The 18686-nt window shown below is 40.0% G+C and overlaps 1 protein-coding gene and 1 non-coding gene across 5 annotated transcripts in view; one reads left to right on the forward strand and one right to left on the reverse strand.

The window, feature by feature from the left end:
• PLCB4 (phospholipase C beta 4) overlaps positions 1-18686 on the forward strand; it is a 326117-nt gene that overhangs the window by 123361 nt on the left and 184070 nt on the right. For all 4 annotated transcript variants that reach the window (XM_056567843.1, XM_056567845.1, XM_056567846.1 and 1 more), the window contains exon 3: positions 10471-10533. The gene's annotated coding sequence lies outside the window, so the exon portion shown is untranslated. The remainder of the gene's footprint in view (positions 1-10470; positions 10534-18686) is intronic.
• Positions 16092-16279, reverse strand: LOC130363280 (U2 spliceosomal RNA). Its single transcript, XR_008891780.1, has one exon. It is a non-coding gene; the product is annotated as a U2 spliceosomal RNA (small nuclear RNA).

Raw genomic sequence — 18686 nt, forward strand, 5'->3', positions numbered from 1 at the left:
GGAGACGCCTTCATGTAGACTATAGCTCTCTTTTTATAAATTTACTTTGAGGAAATACTTTTTTTTATAAATTTACTTACTCTGTATTAACTAATGCAAATATTGGAATGATACATTATCCTAAAAGTAAGGAAGAAAATTAATGTGCACAGGGCTCAGTTGCAGTACCAGACACAGTCCATAGACTAGAGTATAAAGCAGCCATGACTTTCTAAATGCATTTACATAAATTGGTTTAGATCAAGGTATTCTCTGGGTACTTTCTAAGCAGAGAGGGAAAAGTGTCCTATACATAGTTCTTGTTTCAGATTGTGCGGGGACCTAACCGCTGGGACCCCCGCAATCTCCTGTAAGAAGCTCCAGCAGCCCACGGGAAGGGGGCGTGCTTGACAGCCGAACAAAGCGGCGACTGGCACGCCCCCTCAATACATCTCTATGGGAGAACCGGAGCGCTGCATTCAGCAGTCTTCGGCTCTGCCGTTGCGATTTATTGAGGAGGTGTGTCGGCCGCTGCTTCACTAGTCAGAGCAGCTGGCTAGTGAATAGCCTTTTATTATGGGACTAAAGGGCTAATGTTTCTCCTTAAGAAGAGTATCAAAAAGATGTTAGGAGACTTTGATGCTCCACTGGAAATTTTGGGAGGAAATAATATGTAAAGCTGGTATGAGAGCTTCTTTTCTTTCTTTCTTACTTTCCTTTCCTTTCTTTCTTTTCTTTCTTTCCAGAAGTACAAGTGGAGCATCAGTGGCCTATAAGTCTTCATATGTCTCCTTAAAGGAAAACATTACTCCTTTAGTACCACAATGAAAAGCCATTCACTAGCCAGCCAACACGCTACTATGTACTGACTAGGCCAATAACATTGAAACAGATGTTTGCAGATGGGTGTTTTTTCATTATGGAGAGATCTCTGGCTTAGTATACATTCCCAGTTAGATTCTAAGGCTCCTGAAGTAAAAAAAAAAAAAAAACTTTCTTCTAGGGAAAGTGTCCTGGCAAAGAGGGTATAAAGCTGTGTTACATATCCTATCGTCTCTGGATTTTAAGTAGATACTTGTGGCATAGTTGAGGTATAAAATAATCTGTCCACTCAAAATTGAGTATAATGGACACCTTGTAATTCTGTAGCGGGAAAAGTATATATGACAGAGCCTCAGGCAGCCTACCATTCTGGACTGTGGAGCTGTAGAAAGACGATCGTTCAATTGATACCTATTCCCCCATCTAACCCATTCACCTGCATGGTTTGATCAGCTAAACTTGCGTGTGTTTTTTAATGAAGAGATATGTATAATTCTCTTTAGAGGATTTTAGTGGTCACACATGCACGCAGGTCTTTATATTGTAGTTCATGGAAGCTTTAAGAGATTCACAGTTTCCATAGACTGTAATCTTCACCTTATGTTTTCCTATATAGTTATGCTTACACAGTTGGGATTTAAAAAAGTTGGATGCCTTTTAACTTTAAAGAAGATTTTCAGGGCTAAGAAATCTATCCCCCTATCCAGCTGTCAGACACCCTGCGATCTCCCGTATGTGGTCCCAGCTCTGTGCTGCTAGAGCACGTTTCGTACTTAGCACGTCATCTGGTCGAAACACACCCCTTCTATTCATCTCTATGGGAGAGGCAGAGACACAGGAATGCTGTGTCTCCGCCTCTCCCATAGAGATGAATGGAGGGGGCGTGTTTCTGCCAGCTGACCTACTGTTTGCGAAACGTCACGCTCAGCCGTGGCCCAGCAGTCAGATCCCCCGCGATCAGCCATTTATCCATTATTCTGCAGATAGGGGATACATTTCTCAGCACTGGACATCTTCTTTGTGTAGCCGGATGCTGTCAGGAATATAGGGGTATCATCTATGGTCGGAGAATCTTAGAACAGCATTGTGGCTCAGTGCAGATCCTGGGCTGCAGGTTGTGCTCCCCGACAATAGCCAGTAAACTGGTCCTAGCCTAAAAAAATACTGAAATATATGCATTGTATATGTAGGATAGGTGTGAGCTTAGCCTAACACATCATTTATTCGTAAAAAAAATTTAATCAAAATGTTGTACCCTAAAAAGTTAACAACAAAATTATAGCAGGGAACAATAGAACTCAACATTTTCCAGGATAAAATAGTTGCTAAAACATTATATTAATAAACAAATTTTCACCATATATTCATTGCCGGTGTAGAGTTTCCGGCTCCCTCTGACCTAACCTCTCTTCGGGTTAAACCTCCTTGTATTGCAGTCTATAAGGTTATATAGTGTAATAGTCCCGGGATGGTTACTGTGATTTGTAGCTTTTTTCAGTCTTCTGTTTTTCCCTTATTTTTCTTTTCCTGAAATAAATTGGCTGTCACTAAGAATTAGATGTTTTGCTGTTTGAAAGCTTTTGCTTTTATAGTTGGAGCGGATTTCTTCCATTTCTAGGTCACTTATACAACATAACTTGAGGCAACGTAACCGGCATTGCCAGATCCAAGCAATGCTTCTGTATCGGGATTCGGATTCCTTTTTTTTTCCAGTTCATTATAAAGCCTTGATTTTTAACCCATACTAAGTTGCATCTGTAAGATGCATCTGTATTATGACCTATTATTTCTTTGGTGTGCTTGTGTTATTTGTAAGGCCCTTTTCACACTATAAAAATACTTCCGTTATGAACGCCCGTTATAAAAAGCCTGGAAATCGGCAGTTATACAGCCGGTACAAAATCACTAACGGCTGTTAGAAAATCCCATTATAGTCTATGGGATTTTTCTAATAGCTGTTTTAATCCGTTATCGCCCGTTATTAATAACAAGTTATTTTGTGACGGGCGATAGTAATGGGAGAATTAGTGCATGCACTATTTCTCCCGTTCATTCGCCCGTCACAAAATAACGGCCATTATTAATAACGGGCGATAACGGGTTAAAACGGCTATTAGAAAAATCCCATAGACTATAGTGGGATTTTCTAACGGCCGTTAGTGATTTTGTATCGGCCGTATAACTGCCGATTTCCAGGCTTTTTTATAACGGGCGTTCATAATGGAAGTATTTTTATAGTGTGAAAGGGGCCTTATGCGTCTGCGGCAATTGACAAACGGCACTTCTCCGGTGGATTCTGCAAACAGAATATCATTGTGGAAATTTTTCATGCAATCTCTGTAGTGTGAATGGGGCCTTAAAGCCCAAATGTTATTAAAATGTACGTTTAAAAGGTTGTTCAGTACTATAGGTAAAGGTCCTGTAGCTCAACATATGGTTAAATCAATTGGGTATCTAGTTATTTTCACAAAGGGACCTTTACTTCTACATAAAATATGATCATTTAGACAAAGGGACCTTTACTTCTACATGACCTGATAGACCACAACATCTGTTTAAGGTGACCTATCACTGTATTGATATTCAGTGGGGATCAAAAGTTTGGGCACCCCAGGTAAAAACATTTATTAATGTGCATAAAGAAGCCAAGGAAAGATGGAATCATCTCCAAAAGGCATCAAATTACAGATTAGACATTTTTTATAGTATGTCAACAAAAGTTAGATATTATTTCCATCATTTACACTTTCAAAATAACAGAAAACGAAAAAATGGCATCTGCAAAAGTTTGGGCACCCTGCAGAGTTAATGTCTTGTACTGCCCCCTTTGGCAAGTATCACAGCTTGTAAACGCTTTTTGTAGCCAGCCAAGAGTCTTTCAATTCTTGTATGAGGTATCTTTGCCCATTCTTCCTTACAAAAGTATTCCAGTTCTTTGATATTTCTGGGCTGTCTGTCACGCACTTCTCTTTTAAGGTCTACCCATAGATTTTCAATTATGTTGAGGTCAGGAAATTGTGAAGGCCATGGCAAAACCTTCAGTTTACGCAATGTAATCCCCCATGGTTTTCAAGGTGTATTTAGGATCATTATCCATTTGTAGAAGCCATCCTCTCTTTAACTTCAGCTTTTTCACAGATGGCATCAAGTTAGCATCCAAAATTTGCTGAAATTTTATTGAATCCATTTTTCCTTCTACTCGTGAGATCTACTCGTGAGTTGGACAGAGGTTCTTTTCATTAAATTCTGTTCTCCTTCTTCTCCAAACATACCTTTGCTCATTCCGGCCAAAAAGTCAAATTTTAAACTCATCTGTCCAAAATGCATCAGGCTTGTCTATATGTTCATTTGCAAAGTTCAAACTCTGATTTTTGTGGTAAGGACGTAGAAGAAGTTTTCTTCTGATGATTCTTCCATGAAGACCATATTTGTACAAGTATCTCTTTATAGTGAAATAGTGTACCACAACTCCAGTGTCTGTCAGATCTTTCTGGAGGGATTGTGCAGTCAAACGTGGGTTTTGAATGGTTTTTCTCACAATCCTGTGAGCTGTTCTGTCTGATATTTTTCTTGGTCTTCCAGTTCTTGCTTTAACTTCCACTGTTCCTGATGACTGCGATTTATTAATTACATTCCGAACAGAGGATATTGACATCTGAAAACATTTTGCTATCTTCTTATAGCCTTCTCCAGCTTTGTGAGCGTCAACTATTTTCAGTTTCAGATTTCTAGACAACTGCTTAGAAGAACCCATGGTGCTGATTGTTGGGGCAAGGTCAGATGAGTCTGGGCATTTAAAACCTTTGAGATTGACATCACCTGGTCTTCCCAGATGATGATTGAGAACAATCCATGACACTGGCAGGTCCCAGCTTTGAAAAGGGGGCAGTGCATGCTATAAATTCTGCAGGGTGCCCAAACTTTTGCAGACGCCATTTTTTTGTTTTCTGTTATTTTGAAAGTGTAAATGATGGAAATAAAATCTAACTTTTGTTGACATATTATAAGAATGTCTCATTTGTAATTTGGTGCCTTTTGGAGATTTTTCCATCTTTCCTTAGCTTCTTTATGCACATTAATACAAATTTTTACCTGGGGTGCCCAAACTTTTGATCCCCACTGTATATATATATATATATATATATATATATATATATATATACTCTGGGGTAATACCAGAATATGGATTCTTACTGATGCAGTTGCTATATTGTGATGTAAGTGTTCAGCAGGGGACATAGCGCTTTTTGCTGATAGCAATGGTAGAGAAAATGCTTCTATTACATAAGTGTGTAAGTATTTTTAGAACACACGCTCACTTGGATCCATAACAAGAGCATATTTGATAAGACAGAGGCTTTATGAAATGCCATATGAATAACACTATTTTTATCCCCTGACAGCATTACAGATATATAAATGCAGCAAGTATTTTTTCCTGTGAGTAGTCATTTACATAATAATATTACCAGCCCATGGTCAGGGAATTGGCATTTTGTGGCTCCTTTGTCCGGTCGCAGAGTTATCACTTCCTACACCAGGTTTCCTTTCGAGAGAGGTTGACATTTAAATGGAGATGCCAAAACCACATGATCATTCCTTGCAATTGTCTCGGGAGCAATTTTATAAATAGGACTAAAGCCAAACACAGGGCTTCATAGTGTTATTGTCTATTTTATATGCATAGTGTTCTATATTGATTTATAGATGAAAATATTGAAATAAACCAAGGGTCATGACTTTAAATGCATCCTATGAATGTACAGTTTAGTCTTAGCACAGTATTTTGGGGGTATTGAACAAATGAAAATATTTAAACATTTTAAAAACCTGTTTAACATGTATAGGGTACAAGTCACACATAATGAGTTCAAAAGAGGTAATTTTTTTAAACATTTATTATACAAAAAAAAAAAGCTACCGTATATTTTTAGTGTAACAGTATGTCAGTGAGAGTCTATGAAAAAGTGCACACACTATTTAAAAAGCCATCCGTAATTCCGAGTTTACACATCCCATATCAGTCAGTATTTTGGTCAGCATTTTTTAGCCGAAACCAGGAGTGGAACCAACACAGAGAATAAATAGAACAATTTGCACCTAATTTGTGTTTTAAACCCAAGTTTGGCTAAAAATACTGAACAAAAATATTGCTTTACTGGGGGACATATTTAAACATCTGCGCCAGATTTTTAACACATCTTACACTGTGCTCAGTCTACATAACCTCTGAGGTGACATACCGTATTTTTCGCCCTATAGGACGCACCGGCATATAAGACGCACCCAATTTTAAAGGTGCAAAATCTAGAAAAAAATGATTCTGCACCCAACAGTGATCTTCAACCTGCGGACCTCCAGATGTTGCAAAACTACAACTCCCAGCATGCCCGGACAGCCGTTGGCTGTCCGGGCATGCTGGGAGTTGTAGTTTTGCAACATCTGGAGGTCCGCAGGTTGAAGACCACTGGATAGGAGGTAATACTCACGTGTCCCCGCCACTCTGGACCCGTCACCGCTGCCCTGGATGTCGCTCCATCGCTGTCGCCGCGTCCCCAGGGTGTCCCCGACGCTCCGGACGTCTTCTTCCCCGGGATCCACGCTCTCCGTCACCATCATCACGTCGCCGTCATCACGTCGCTACGCACGCCGCTCCTATTGGATGACGGGACGGTGTGCACGACGATGTGATGACGTCGAAGGAGAGCGCCGGCCATGCAGGGGATCCCGGCACAGAGCAGACACCGAGGAGGCAGGTAAGGTACCTCCCGGTGTCCTGTAAGCTGTTCGGGATGCCGTGATTTCACCTCGGCGGTCGCGAACAGCCTGACTGAGCAGCCGGGTTACTGTCACTTTCGTTTCAGACGTGGCAGTTAGCTTTGATCGCCGCGTCTGAAGGGTTAATACAGGGCATCACCGCGATCGGTGATGTCCTGTATTAGCCGCGGGTCCCGGCCGTTGATGGCCGCAGGGACCGACCCGACAGGTGTGTATTCGTCGTATACAGGTGTGTATTCGCCAACTTTTCCCCCCCAGTTTTGGGGAAGAAAAAGTGCGTCTCATACGGCGGAAAATACGGTAGTTATCGTCTGTTTTTCTTTAGTGCAGAGTTTAAAGAAATTTAATCCCACCCCCTTTTTCTGAGCCCACATCACTGAAAAAAGAATGAAAAAAATGGCCACATGATGCAACCAAGGCAAAATTCTTTTGAAAATGTATGCGCCACTTTTTCAACAAATCTAGCATAGTTTACTCAAAAAAAGTTTTCATTCCCCCCCAGTATGTGTGAACCCAGCCTTAAAAGGGATGAAATTCACAGTGAAACAGAAATGCAGATTAATTTTCATCTGAAAAACTCCATAGCATGTAGATAATACTTGTAAAATCTTATTGTTTGGAACTGTATTCCCCTGAAAACTGGAGGTGTATAAATTTGCAAGTAAAATATCTATGAGCTCAGTTTGTGGAACCAACCTTAGGGCTCTTCTAGACTATCTGTATTGAAGTACTTTATTTGGGCACAGTCACTTTAAAAAAAACGTTTGACATGTCGAAGAGAAATGTCAAAAGTTTTGATTGGTTAAAATAATTAAGCACATTGGGGGGAGATTTATCAAAACCTGTCCAGAGGAAAAGTTGCCCAGTTGCCCAGAGCAACCAATCAGCTCACTTCTTTCATTTTTAACAAGGCCTCTGCAAAATGAAAGAAGCGATCTGATTGGTTGCTATGGGCAACTGGGCAACTTTTCCTTTGCACATGTTTTGATAAATCTCCCCCATTATCTCCTGTCTCTGTGCTTTGTGACCAAAACAATCTTACAATGTAAGTCTACGGGACGGTCATGGTCAAAGGTACATAGAGTCCGGAGAGGAATACTTCTTTCCCAGCTCATTCTAGTGATTGGTTGAGGTCTGAATATTCTGGAACATGTCAAAAGTTTTGTAAAACTCTAAAAGCCATAAGAAGCAACTCTTGCTTTGGTGGACATAAACTGTCCATGTATTTCATGGACAGCCATTCATTTGAATTTTTGCATGTAATACCACATTTCCCCTGTAGTGGCTGCTGCAGGAAAAGGAGGAGCTGAAAGCACAATCCTCCCATGGGAGTCTTTGATATTAAAGGGATTTTCTGTGCTAAAACATCCTTTTTAAACACTTTGTATATACATCCTAGTTGCACATTTCAACTTTTAGGATCAGGTCAAAGATCCAGAAACTTGGCTAGGTTTCCTTTAATTGCTCAGTTGACTGTACAATGGCCATGTAAGTTCCATTCATTGAGTAGATTGCTGCTTCTGGGGGAGAGAACGCGGTGATATTAATAAAAATAAACGATTTAATTTCTTTTAACACATTTTCCAACCCCCAAAGGACATACACAGAATTGCTCAGCATCTCAAGCACCAGAGTTTATCTTGACTGCTCTATAACAGATGGCATGTGGCAAGATTAGCATGCCTGTCAGAGCCAACGTTTCAAAACACAGCATTTAATCCCCACAGAATACAAACAGAATGTATGAATACTCATAATATGAATTGGCATGCCTTTGACTTTTCTTTCAAATTAGATCAGCGTAGTTTAAAATCATGTCAATTAAACACATAGAGGGATGCACAATGTCAGGTTTTCTTGTTCGGAAACTCAGAAGTGCGCCTGCTTCACAAGCGAACGGCCGTGTAGAACAATAATTTACCATAATAATTTATGCCAGTTATCAAGGTCCAAGGACCTATATGTAAGTTTTAAGGAATTCCTTTGAGAAAATCCCACCAGCTTAAAGGAACACTAGACCTAGACAGGAATGCTAAAATGTAACTAGAAATAGAGTTGTCCTTACTGTTTGTCAGTTTACAGCTTATTTGGAATAATCTTGAAAAAAACTGGTTTGTAGGAATCCTGCAGAGAACACAGGGATCTCTTCCATATTCAACTGGTGATTGACAAAGGCGTGTGGCTTATCCAGGGGGCATGGTTTAACAACATTTTTGTCCTGATATTGACAGAATAGAGGGGAGGTTCCTGCTGCAGCCACTTGGGATAGAGTAAGACATAGAACAGTGAGAAGGAGAAGAAGGACAACCACATGACTGATCTTTTGGGGCACACTAATAAGATTTTTCAGCTTTAATTGTAATAAAAGTCAAAATAGACTAATAGGAAAGAAGGAGATAAATGGAAAAAGAACTGGGATACAGCATACCTGTCATATCACAGAAAAAAAAACCTTTTATATGTTACTCAATAGGAAATGCAGAAGCTTTACATGTCTTTTTCTGTGTCTAGCTGCTCACTGCTCAGTATTTGACTGACAAATCCCTCTGTTCTGCTGCTCACTTATTCTAACATTCACTGCTCAGGAAGGGGCGTGTCAGGCACCCTAAGTCTGTTGTGATGTGCTGGGTCACTTCATCCAATCTCTACAGGCTGCTCTGTAACCCCCTCCTCTCTGTTTTCAGCCAGGAGTCTGGTATGACAGGATCGAGCACAGAGGAGTCCCACCCTTACTTACTGGACTTTGTCCCGGCCTTTGTTTCAGCTGGGACAAAGTTGATGCAGCCAGACAGGATTATGTTCTGGATGGTATGGGGACCCCTAGTGGTCTTTTTAATAAGCCTTGTTTTCTATAAAAACAAAATATTTTTCTTCCTCAACCTATCATAGCCATAACTTTTTTGCGGGACCAATTGTACTTTGTAATGGCACCTTTCATTTTCCCATAAAATATGCTCCAAAACAGAGAAAAAAATTATTTGTGAGGTGAACTAATAAAAAATGCAATTTAGCAAATTGTTTTTAGTTTTATTTTTACGCCATTCACCTTGTGGTCGGACTTAGATGGTATTTTGATACATTAGGACACCCTGATTATAGCAATACCAAAATTGTTTAGTTTCTGTCAAGTTTTACTCATGTTCCATCATGTTTTTTAAAATTCTAAACTTTTTAGAATTTCCTTAAATTGCCATTCTCTGACCCCTATAACATTTTTATTTTTACGTATACTGGGCTGTATGAGGGCAAATTTTTTGCTCAATAATCTGCTGTTTTTGTTGGTACAATTTCATCAGACTTTTTTAACTCTTTTTACTTTATTTTTTCTGGATATGGTGTTATAAAAAACGCGATTCTGTGGTTTGGTATTTTTTTTAATGTTAACGCCATTGACCATATGGGATTTATAATGTTATATTTTAATAGTTTGGACAATTAGGCTGGGTTCACATCACATTTTTGCAATACAGTTTCCGTATCAGGTTTTTGATAAACAACGGATTCCTCAAAACCTGACTAAACTGTATCAAAACGTGTGTACAAATTTTAATCCGTATACAGTTTGAAAAAAGGATGTCTTAGCTTTTCATTCCATTCTGAATAAAGTTTAAATTGTTTGATTGAAATTCCAAGAAAAAAAACTATGCAAAGTCAAAAACCGGATGGTAAAAACCGGATGGAACCGTACGCAGTTCTGTACGGTCCCCATTGACTCCCATGTAAAAAAAAAACGTATATGTTTCAATACGGTTTTTCACCCGGACCAAAAACAGTGGTGGGCTACGGTTTTGGGTATGGAAAAAAAACTGACAAAATCATACAGGATGCAAAATGGACACAACCTGATGCATCTCTTGGCATTTCATATAGCTTTCTTCCTTATTTCCACAGGTGAATACTTTGCCACAATTGATTGAGTAGTTCACTGGTTACGAGTTTCACGGCACCTGCTCGGTAAGTGATCAAACAATGTTGAATAATGTTTTATCGTAATGAGTAATGTAACCCTTATGTATGGATGTACAGTATTTAGTTGCAAACACCACATTTTGTTATGTGCTCAGTACCTTAACAGATTATCAGATTTGGGGTTATGTTTTTTGTCTTTAAAGACATCTTAAGCGTGATCTGATCATGATGTACAAATCTTTAAATGAACAGTACCTACACCTGTAACTATAACAATGGGACATCCTATACATCTAGAGGAAAGAAGGTTTCACCATCATTACAGATGGAAATTCTTTACTGTAAGAGCAGTGAGACTGTCTGTCACAGGATCATATGATGGTTGATTCATTAAGCAAGGTCAAGAGGGGCCTGGATGACTTTCCTGATAAATATAATATTACAGGTTAGATTTCTGGAGGTGGGACGTTGATCGAAGGATTTATTTTAAGTACCATATTTAGAGTTGGGAAGGATTTTTGTCCTTGGTATGGGGCAATGTGCATAAGCTTAATAAGGTTTGTTTTTTTGCCTTCCTCTGGATCAACTCAGTAGGGTTATGGACTATAACTATGTAACCCATATCTCTTACACTTTCTGCAGAGGGAGAGAATACATTTATTTAAAGTGGTTCTCCTCAGTGGACTATCCTTGCTTTTAATAAGACTTCCTTGTCCTTCTGCTAGGACCCCTATCAATCGAATGTATACCGTGCAGAAACTTGACAAGTAACAGTATCCCTACAGTGCCACCAAAGGAATAATTAAGTATTTTATGGTGTCCATTTAAATTAATGGGATGTCTGTGTAAATGTAGGTCAGGAGGGGTGCTCCAGGGCAAAATATGGCCCGTGGACTGTCATTTTTTAACTGGGGGCTAAAACAAAGTGGATCTGTAGTGGTTCCTGGGCAGGAGTGTGGAATATGTAGAATACCCTTTCTCCCTTTTATTAGTTTAGTGTAACTTTATCCAACACATACAATATGTTGCTTATAGTTAAAATAACATTCTCTGATTTTCAAAGCCTATTTTATAAGCCTTTTTGAGTAAATACATTTTCACTGGTAGTGCATATTTATAATATAGAAGGTGCAAGACTTGGTGGCCACATAAAAAAAAGGTCAGCTTTGATCTGGGCCATAATACCTTGTCATCATAGAAGGAATTGATGGCCTTGAGCTTATCATCTGGACAATGGCCTGGGACGGACTGAATATAGGATGAAGTGAATCAAAGTAAAATCTTAACAGAAGACATGTTTGTAGCCCCCACCCTCCTGGAAGACAAACACCATGTGATTTCTGTATTGTTCACAGCCACACCTCCCCTCCCCTCTAACGCTGCTAATCACTGACTGCTGCCATCCAGAGCATAGCATGATTTATTTCAGGGGGGAAGGATAGTTTGAAAGAAAAGATATGCACAGTGTGTGCTGTTGACTGTGTTTACAACACAGCATGCACACAGGTAGCAAAAGCAATTGGCTGGCAGCCATTACATAGAGCTGCGCTGACTGCTGGGAGTTGTAGTCTGGGCTGCAAGCAAGGAAAAAGAATATTCACGAGACAACAGGGGCCACAGGAGCTGGCAATAACACATGGATAACTACAAGGGACACATAACAGGTTTTGTGGTGGCTTTGGGGCATTTTTATGTTTCTTTACTTCCCCCAGATTACACCTTTAAAATTACACCAAAAAAAGGATGTCCCGGACAATCTTATAATACTTAGTTGGCAAACGGTTAGAGAACTTGCTGACTGTGCCTGTTATCCCTTAGAAGAAGCGTGTGCCTGGTGTGAAAAGCGACAGCAGCTCTTCATCATACACAGATGACACACAGGACATAAGGACTGCTGACACAGTGGAACGTCATCTCTCAAAAACATTTACATATCCGTGGACATCAGTAGCTAACTGAAAGAAGCTGAATTTATGGATCTTTTCATGTAGCGGTGCAAAAGTAAAATTTGTCTGCGACGATGCTGTTTTTTACCTTTAAGATGACAGTGTGTATGAGTGACTTGCAGTCTTTATTTCAATGTTCCCATGGAGATTAGTGATATAAGAACAGCTCCGGCATAATAGAAAAAAAACATTGATATCTGCATTAGCCACATATTATACACAGCTGAAAACACTTATGATGCTGACTCATTGTCGTATGCAGGTTTATTCTTAGATGGCAAGGTGATCTCTATCTACGCTTCTGTTGCTGGCCAGAAAATCTTTTTTTAGGGTTCTTTTGTATCACAGTAAAGCAGTTTATCCTTGAAATCCTACTTAGTTTTAGGGTGAGGGTCCCACTGTGCTGCTGCAACAAGCAGATGAAATACAGCCTATATATGTTGGCCAATGGTTGCACAATGTTATCCGCATGCGGGAGCGGCACTGTAGGACCCTAACCTCAAAGCTGGTGAAATGAAGAGTCTGTAGCCATCAGGATGGTCACAGGAAAAGGAGACAGGGCCTCATGCCCATTGCCATATTCCAGAACACAGACCCTGAAAATAGTGCCCATAGAACTGTACGGGTCCATCCCACACCTTCATATGTCTCACAAGTTACACCGCATGCTGTATTGTTTCTAGGGGAGAATACAGCGCCTCACTAAGACACCATACATGGGAATACCAGCAAAAAGGTGCTTCAGCCTATACCACTGTAAACCAATAGAGATGAGTTGACTAAACATAGTCTTTTTGAGATAACATTTGGCCATCCTGGCCGACTGGTTGTCTACCCAGGATTTAGAGGAAGCAGTAAGGGAAAACTTGTGAGATCCTAAAATCATAGGATACCTGGTAAGTAATAGTAGCTATACACCTTTAATAGATGTGATCCAAAAGTTCTATTTCTCATAATCTCCTCATACACATGAACGTTCAAATGTTCTGAATGAAAAGAGGAGGAGTAAGCCACTGCCAGACCGCTCTGGTGGCAGCTTATATCTCTGGAAACATAAGGATCTGCGGTTTAAATTCAACATGCCTGACCCTTCTCTCCCACAACATCATCTGTCATGGAAAAGTCAAAAGGCCCCCATACATTTTAGACAATCGGCCAGTCCCACTGAAATAGGGTGGTTTGATTTACCTAGGTTTGGGGGACTTAAACATATTGGTGTTAGAAGATCAACTCTTGCCAAAAATAAAAATAAAAAATGGGAAAAATACTGGTCTTAAAAAAATAGAGCATTTTAAATGAATTAATGGGTTATATGAGATATAGAAAAAAAACATGATTGAGTTTTCCACAAAAATTTACGCTCTTGCCATGGTAATTGAATATAGATGCATGTCAATATATAACTATATATTTATAACTTATTGATTAGAGTTATGGTGTTTTTGGAAGATGGAACACATTTAGAGTATTCAGTTTATAGGAAATGATGTCACCTGCTTTGTAAAAGTTAACTAAAATATATATAATTCACTTTCAAAGAGAACCTGTATTGTGTTAGAGTCTCTATTATTCTGTGTTTCATAATACCTGATATACTTAACTTACACTTTTCATTGTATTCTTTTCACTTACACTTTCTTGGAAATGATTTATGGTGTGAATGGCGTTTGATGCTTTGTGTGTCATGGTCTGATAATTGACCTTTTAGCTTGGGTGGAGCTTGTGATATTAAGGGATTATTTACGTCTTAGTTTATTCAGGCTGTAATTGAAAGCTTAAGTTATTTCACCTACATCCATGATAAAATGCGCTAAATGTGCCCTTTGTTAAGTGACTTGTTATTAGACTTTAAACAAACAATACCTGTTCTGTGTGATAGATCTGTTCAGGTCGATGATAAGATAAAGAAGAAATAGGATTGGATCTTGTTTGTGGTTTAAAAGTTTTTTTTAGAAAGGTAAAACATATGTGTGATGGTGCATTGTTTTCACTCCTTATATTGCGGTGTCCTAAATTGGTCTAACATAGATAATCTGTCATGGAGACAGAAGTGTCCAAAATAAGACCAACCCACTGGACAGATTTAGTAACTATCCAACTATAATGATGATTATTAATGAGAATCATTACATTAATGACATGTAAATGTGTTAGCCAGTCAAGAGAATCCTTCACATGGAAATAAAATAAATGGTCAACTATAAATTGCATCCTAATAATTTTACCATGAGTGGAGTGCTATGTCTATGGCAATCTTTACAGTCAGTTGGGTAATAGGGCATTAAGTAGGGGGCTCATTACTGGATCCAGAGACATTGGAGGAGATGTACAAAAGATAAGAATAGACAGAATTATAACCCGCACTAGTCTAACTCATTTTCAGATTGTTCCATAATAGTCATGTTTATTCAGTGTTTTTCTCGGCCAGTAGTAATAAATGTTAGAGTTGAACCCCCCCCCAATAGCAAGAATAGATATAACCTCAAGAAGCGCATGGCTTTGCTCTTCACTCCCCAGCTCTCTGCTTGATCAGACTTATTGCAGGAGATAAGTGCCACGAACTTACAATGGAGCCTGTTTCATGCAATGAGTTGAATCGGGTTGTGAGCCAGGGAGTGAAGTACCCTTTGGACAGCCCTTCTGTTTTCTAGGGTATAAGGGAGATCTCCCTCTGTTAAAGCCACCATTTGTATTTCGTCTGTCAAACCTTCTGATTTCAGACGTAATGGAAAAGGATCTAATATATTTGGTGGCCTCCTGAGCTTTAACTACCTGATTCTTTTGTCCTCAGGAAGCGGATTCTGCTGGCAGATTTCCATCCTATCTCCATTCCAAACACATGATCACTTGGCCAAGCCGAGCCTTTGTGTGTATGAGGGGGTCGAGGGAGATAGCTAATAGCTGAACTAAATTCCCATCAGTAAACATTTTACTGCAGTTATTTTTTTTATTTTTTTTTGCCGAGGAACGTGCTCTCGATTCACCCAAAGTGCAAGAAAAAGTGCAAATGTGTTACACTAAAAAAACGTGCACAAAGGATGCGGTCTATCGCAAGCCCTTCTCCGATAGGAGAGAGGCCCCCCAACAAACCTTACCCTTCGCCTCCGGACCAAAAGGTACCTGCGAGGTTCCAGGTTCGATGTCCCTTTTCGCCGAAGCTACTAGGGGACCACAAATGCTCCCGGCATCCCCCTTGGCGTTAGCCAAGGTATCTGCCCGCAGAGCCGATAACGGTAGGTATCCTGCAAAAGCAGGAGTACCCGGGGTGTTTGCAGGGAGGTGCGGAACCTAATGGCCACACACACCTCCCCTAGACCGCCAGGAGGGACACCCAGAAGGGCTACCGCATCCTGACAAATCCTGTGAACACACAACACGCAAAAAGTGACACAGTGAGACAAAAAGAAATAAATAAGTGAATGTGTGCAGATATACTGCCCGGACATCCGGCCGGATCTATACAAATTTCTCTGATCCTAGCCAGAAGGCCGGGAATCAAGAGGTGAGTGCCACAAGGTGAAGAGATTATGGTGCCCGTGCTTCAACTCAGTGAGCCAATACTCCCAGTGAGTTTCGGCACCTCGGGGTCACCACTCCCCGAGGCACAAAAGTACCTCGGCTCTAGACCCTCTCAGCCTCATGGCGAGACCCGGAGGGAACAGGTCACATCGGGGCAGCCGTCGAGCTGATTCCTCAGAACCAGCCCCGGAAAGCCCTGGTACACCTGCATCCTCCATGCAGCACCCATCCCCACCAGCCCCATACCGGCGTCACCGTACACCGGCATGAAAAACTGATAAGAACAGATACTACACTTGATCTTAGCCAAAAGGCCGAGAAGATTTTACTGCAGTTAGTACCACAGCAGCCAAGCAGCAGAACTGCCTGCACATACATTGGTGGATCAGGTATTCTAACCTGGGATAAATACGTAGCCTATTCATATAGAGGTGACCACACAATTTCCAATTGCATGTACACCCTTGTCTGCGCTACAGAATGTTACTACATATCTAATACAATTAGTCATCCCCCGGACTGTGGTGTTTATAGGAGACATTGCATTCCTGGGAGGTCTAACTTAGTTTTTAATCAAATCTGTTTGATGTGTGTGACAGAGTCAGATCCTATATCCCAGGAGCAACTGTCTGGGTCTATATATGGATAAATAACATGCAGGAGTATAGAGTTACTCAGCTTTCCATATATATTTAAATTGTAGAACCATTCAAGTTGAATTTAATTATGTAGCACTTAAGATTTTTTACATTTTTGAATACACATCATACACAATATTACTGTAGACGGGAACAGAGCTCAGGTGTCTGATAAACAACATTTTTTGTCCATGTTTTAAACTTCAGGTAAAAGGGCCATATAGGAGTCCATTTTGGAGAACTCACCCAAATAAAAAAATTATTAAAAAAAGTTTCATGGAATGAAACATTTGAGGTACATTAAAATGATATGTTATAAATGTCTTGTGCAGGTTCCACTCCCAGGACTTGCAGGAGAATGGGCTTCTCCCACAGTCAGGTGTCTCTAGATGAGGGAATCATATATGTCGAAGATTAGAGGTGTAAAAAGCCAAACATTTTTAAAACTTCCATAAACTATAAAGAGGAGAGGTACCTGCATAGATGGCCACCTCTATAACTTATATTACTCCTTTTCTGGAGTGCCAAATAGAGATCAGTTCACTCCATATTCTCCTGACTTATGGGGTGTCTAGAGATCAGCCACATAAAGTCATTTCTAGATAGGTAAGTTAAGTTTCCAGAGAGGTAAGGGCCACATAAAATTGCATTTAAGGACCACATGTGACCCCTGGGCTGTAGACTGTGCATCTGCAGTGTTTAAATTCACATCTGTATTCCCATTTAACAGTGACAAGCTGAGGACCAGATGACAAAAATATCAGTGGGATCAAGGGGAACAGTCTTTAAGACTCTGAGAACACCCATATAGTTGAAAATGGCTCATATATTTTCCCACTATACATATTTATAGCATAATGATAGATGCCAGTGTGGATCTGTGAGAGTCTTACTAATGTGATATTAACTCATACCAAAAGCAGGAGTCTAGTTTTCCCTATTTAACCCCTTAACAACCATGGACGTAAATGTACGTCCTGGTTTGGCGGAACTTCCCACACCAGGACGTACATTTACGTCCTGTGTATGACCGCGAGCATCGGAACGGTGCTAGCGTCATACATGGCAGGTTACGGCTGCTAGTAGCAGCCGGGGAACCGCCCGTAATGGCCGATGCCGGATGTCCGCCATTAACCCCTCAGATGCCGTGATCAATACAGATTACGGAATCTGCGGCAGTTCGGCACTTTGAATGGATGATCGGATCGCCCGCAGCGCTGCCGCGGTGATCCGATCATCCAGCATGGCGGCCGGAGGTCCCCTCACATTGCTCTAGCCGTCTCCCGGGGTCTTCTGCTCTGGTCTGAGATCGAGCAGACAAGAGCAGAAGATCACTGATAATACTGAGCAGTGCTGTGTCCTATGCATAGCACTGCACAGTATTAGCAATCAAATGATTGCTATGAATAGTCCCCTATGGGGACATAAAAAGTGTAAAATAAAAGTTGAAAAATGTAAAAATAAAAAGTAAAAAAAAGTGAAAAATCGCCTCCCCCAATGAAAATGAAAATTGTCAGTTTTTCCCATTTTACCCCCAAAAAGCTTAATTTTTTTTTAATAAACATATTTGGTATCGCCGGGTGCGTAAATGTCCGTACTATCAAAATATAATGTTAATTTTCCCGTACGGTGAATGGTGTAAGCGTAAAAAATTAAAAAAAGTCCAAAAATACAGCTTTTTTGTCACATTTTATAAAAAAAAAAAAAATTATAAAAAATGATTTTAAAGATTTATATATGCAAATGTGGTACTGATAAAAAGTACAGATGACGGCGCAAAAAATGAGCCCTCATACCGCCCTATGTACAGAAAAATGAAAAAGTTATAGGTGGTCAAAATAGGGCGATTTTAGATTACAAAAAGTGTACAAAAAGTTTAAGATTTTTTTTAAGCGGTGCAAAAATATAAAAGTATCTAGCCATGGGTATTATTTTAATTGTATATACCCACAAAATAAAGAACACATGTAATTTTTACCATAAAGTGTACAGTGTGAAAACAAAACCCTCCAAAATGCGGAAAATTGTGGTTTTCATAAAAATTTGTCCCTAAAAATTTTTTGGGGGGTTCGCCGTACATTTTATGGTAAAATGA

Source organism: Hyla sarda, chromosome 3, assembly GCF_029499605.1.
Source record: "Hyla sarda isolate aHylSar1 chromosome 3, aHylSar1.hap1, whole genome shotgun sequence".
In the NCBI taxonomy this organism is placed as follows: domain Eukaryota; kingdom Metazoa; phylum Chordata; class Amphibia; order Anura; family Hylidae; genus Hyla; species Hyla sarda.